The sequence below is a fragment of the Penaeus monodon genome, unplaced genomic scaffold (genome assembly GCF_015228065.2).
Source record: "Penaeus monodon isolate SGIC_2016 unplaced genomic scaffold, NSTDA_Pmon_1 PmonScaffold_522, whole genome shotgun sequence".
NCBI classification, from domain to species: Eukaryota; Metazoa; Arthropoda; class Malacostraca; order Decapoda; family Penaeidae; genus Penaeus; species Penaeus monodon.
In genome coordinates, this window is record NW_023660130.1 from 1 (window position 1) to 5,000 (window position 5,000).

Sequence of the window (5,000 nt, forward strand, 5' to 3'; positions counted from 1 at the left end):
CGTTCCATTTGTACCTGCTACGTCCGTATTCCCAATATGATCATTTTTTGGAGAGGATACTTGGGCAAGACCTTAGTCTTCCCAATTTCACATGAATCGGTTGCAGCTCAGTGTATTATCGACATAACTCCACTGAAAAAATGGCCGAGGACTGCATTACCTTCCGTGTATTGATTTAAAGGGAAAATTTGTTGTGACTTTATAACTCTTAGTTGGAATTTGGCAATATTGAAAATTTATCTATAAAGGCGGTAATTCTCTGTCAACCGTGGAATCATTAGGGAGATCAGACGACCCCAGCTTGAGACGACGGGTTGGTCAAAAACATCTACAGATAAAGCTTTTTTGAAGAAAGACAGGGCCAGACATGATAGGTCCCTTTCCATGGGGATGAATGCTAAATCACAGGGACACAGAAAACATTTTTATATATTTTATATATATATATATATATTTTATATATATTCTAATATATATATATATTATTGTGTGTGTGGTGGTGTGTGTGTGTGTGTGTGTGTGTGTGTGTTGTTTTTTAACATAATAAATGAGAAAGTAACTATAGAACATCTATTTTGAGATTTTTTTGGTTCTTACTATTGTCGCATGAGTGGTGGGTTTTTATGAAATAAGTTGTATTATAAAGTTTATTTTTTAAACTGTTGCTCCTTTGTTAACTGATAGTATGGCTTTTACTTCCTTCCATAGCTTCGACGGCCTTACTCCTTTACCTCCGCCAATACCTCCAATACTGGCACTGTTTTCCAACAATTCTGCCGTTCCCACCCCCAAAATCCGCCGTTCCCCAACCGCCAAATCCGCCGTTGCCACCGCCAAATCCGCCGTTGCCACCCAAATCCGCCGTTCCCACCGCCAATCCGCCGTTGCCACCGCCAATCCGCCGTTGCCACCGCCAAAACCTCCATTACCTGCGACAAAGCCGCCATTTCCACCGCTAAATCCCATTACCTGCCCCAAAACCCGCCATTTCCGCCTCCAACACCGCCTGCCCCAAAACCGCCATTTCCACCTCCAAACCACCATTACCTCGCTGAAACCGCCAGCACCACCAGTTAAACCTCCAAATCCTCCTCCACTCCCCCTCCGACCCTCCTCCTACCCCCTGAGCTCCTCCAAACCCGCCTCCGCCGCTAACTACAGCGCCTCCATTTCCCCCAAAATCCGTGTCCGCCTTTGAATCCAGCGCCTCCATTTCCCCCGAATCCCCCGGGCGACTGCACCAGCTCCGCCTCCGATTCCTCCGACTCCCCGCTGAATCCAAACCCCCGCTGTGGCCCTTCCACCTCCACCTCCGCTGTGGCCCCCCTTCCCCCCCCCACCTTCCCAGGGTGTGGGGCCTCCCACAACCCCCCTTATGCTGTGGGGCCCCCTCCTCCTCCACCTCGGGGCCCTTCCCCTATTTCCCCCCATCAAACCCTCGCTCATACACCCGTCCCCCATCAAAGGTACCCTTATCCCTTAAAAAGAACATGAACCCTTTTAATGCTTTAAAATTAAGCACTAAAGGGGCCTACTATTTTTCCCAAAACCCCTTGGGGTATTAAAATTTTATTCAAACATTTTTGGACTGCTTTCGGGTTTTAATATCTATAATCTATGTATATGTTGCATAGTTTTAAATAAAAAAACCATATAGGTTTGAAAAGAATAAAATATAATTAGGAAAAGTTTCATTATTCACGGAATAACTCCCAAAAAACTAAGGGCGCATTTTGGCTGTTGAGGGGTTACAAAAGTCCCCGAGGAAAATATCGCCCATGGTTTATTGGGCCTAAAATTTTAGTGGGAGACTTTACCCCAGGGTTGGGCCCCTTTTTGGGTATATATAAACACGGGAAAAAAGCTGTGGACTCTCCAGGGGCGGTTTAAAAACAGGAAAAAAAACCTTGTCATAGTTGGGGGAAACGAGATTTTTCCGTTTTAGGGGAAAGTGGGCCTTTTCCCTTTTCTATAAATTAAAAAAAAGGGCCTTTCCCATTCTTCTTTTAAACCAGGCGATATACCTTACCCCACATTACGTTTAAATATTTTTTTTTGTCAAAATTTTACACAAACCCACGGGTCAAACACACACAAACACAAAACACAACACATATATATAGGGGAAGGGAAAAGGGGGCCCAAAATGGTTATATAAGAATAAAGAAGACTTTTAACACACACACACATATTGTGTGTGTGAAAGATTCTTGTACTGTATTTACATACATAGCTAAACAATGTATTTTATGTAGAAATATTATGTATACAAATTACTTAACTGTATTTACATACATATACTTAAAAATTTTTTCCATGTAGAAATATCATGTATACTTATATATATATATATATATATATATATATATAATATATATATATATATATATATATATAATATATATATATATATATACATATGTATGCGTGAGTGTGTGTATGTAAAATATATATATATACAAATGTAAGTACATGTATACACATACACATATATAATATATATATTATATATATATATATAATCATATAATATAATATATATATATATATATATATATATATATATATATGTATATATGTAGTAATGTATATACAAAGACACACCCACATATACATACATCTATGTGTTTTGTGTGTGTGTGCATATATGTAATATATAATATATATAATTATATATATATATATCTATATATATATATATATATATACATACATACACACAATATAATATATATATATATATATATATATATATATATATATATATATAATATATATATATATATATATGTATATGTATATATACATATATATATATATATATATATATATATATATATATATATATATATATATATATATATAAATATATATATGCGTGTGTGTGTCTGTATGTGTGTGTGTGGTGTGTGGTTTGTGTGTGTGTTGTGTCTGTGTGTGGGTATATGTATATGTGTATATATATAAATATAAACATGTATGTATACATATATATATGAAATATATATATGTTTATATATATATATATATATATATATATATATATATATATATATATATATATGTGTGTTGTGTTGTGTGTGTGTGGTGTGTGTGGTGTGTGTGTGTATGTGTGTGTGTTTGTGTCAAAAATACGTAGCAAGACGGATGGTACACTTCACACCTCTGTTCGGAAGCTGTCCTTCCTACTTGGGAGGTCTCATATCTATTTTCAACAATAAACCAGCAAGCCCAAGACGATCTCGTCTCGCTCATATCTGATGACAGCGATGCTCCTAACCTCACATGTCGCTCATATTCTGATGGCAGGGGCGTCAAGAACGTCATAACGCCGACGCTAATTAACCTACCATCACGCTCCAAGCCGACGCCTGTTGCCGAACACGACAAGCTACTAATGCCGAAGTGTCTCCTCGCCTCCCGTAATGTCCAGCCATCGCTACCAACTCCCCTTCTGACCCACACCATGTCTTCTGTACTAATTTGTGTTGACCACTCACGTCTGTGCTACCCTCCTGACGAAGTCGTGACGATATGTTCCGTCACCCTACGCCGCCAAACTAGCCAATCCGGCTCACCTACCTCGCCAATCTTCGCGACTGCCATGAAGTCGCAGTTCTACCTACTACTACTATACCTCCTTGTACTATTAAAAGTAAGTGTACCTATTAGTGCCAGATTAAACTATTGTCCACCCTTTTCCCACCGACACCTTACATACGAGTTACCTTCTTCAAATCAAAGCACACGCCACTCAGTGAACACATTACAATCGCTATATGACAAAACTGCTCGCTGTCTATCATTGTTTTACACACAAACAAATAAATGGTCACACACTGTGTTCAGACCCCACACCTCATTCCCCTGCCCTAACCATCCCATAATTGATATACTGTGTTATTGGTATGTTTCTGTCTAATATCATTTTTGTCCTCACATGCACAGTTTGGTATATATTATTTATCTCAGAACAAGTTTATTTAATCATTGTTATATTCGGTTGTTCTCATCATATTATTTATGTTTATTATTTTCGAATTAATGAGATTTTATATATTTTTTCTCTTATATGTTATGCCTATAGTAATTACTTCGTTACTACTTGCGTATTATATTCTGTGTATACACGTATATCGTTGTGTTTCTTTAAAATATCACAATTTCCTTATACTTGCCGTGCTAATCGGCCACTCATTCAAACATAGATTTAGATCACATGACTAAACTCTAATCTACCTACCTGCCCACTCTACCCCAGAATTCACTCTAGGATTATGAGTTTTACTAAGGGCCATACCTATGACTTATAACTGAATCCAAATCGCTGTCATGACGCCCTCTCAAAGTTCGATATCTTGTCTATAATGCTGGAATTTATGCTTCTTTAGTTTTAAGGTTTGGTGAATATGTACTGATGGTAGTGTCTCCAGTGCAAATAATGGCAACGCCTTGCAGAGACCATGCTTTATATAGGCTTACACAGTTATTGTCACTGCAAGTTCATTTTAAGCCCGGCTCATGGCCGTAAACGACGGAATCCTGCGCCCGCCGCAGAGAAATTATCACACTTACGCTCATACGATTGAAGCACCCGAGACGTGCACTGTTAGAATTAAGTTCAGGCCCAGCTGCTTTGTGTCCGAAGCATAAGTACTTGCCTATTTAGCCCAAAGATATGGAATTCTTCTCCAATTAATTTTTCTCTTTTCAATACGATGGTACTCTACTGAACTCGCTATCCTAAGAAAGTAATTAACACCTCACTTGACATGTTACCCTTCTTGTGACAAATTGTTTTTATAATCTTATTTTCTTGCAGCTTAGTATGGTGATTAACAAACTTATTATTATCCTACCCGGCACACGACGACCCAAGCGACTATCGGATCACCAGGAACCATCTGTAGAAACGAACAGAAACCTGTTTCTCTATGCGCTACTGCAGTGTTTCAAGCGCTGTAGACGGCTCGATGACGATCCTTGCGCGTGGTCGAGCG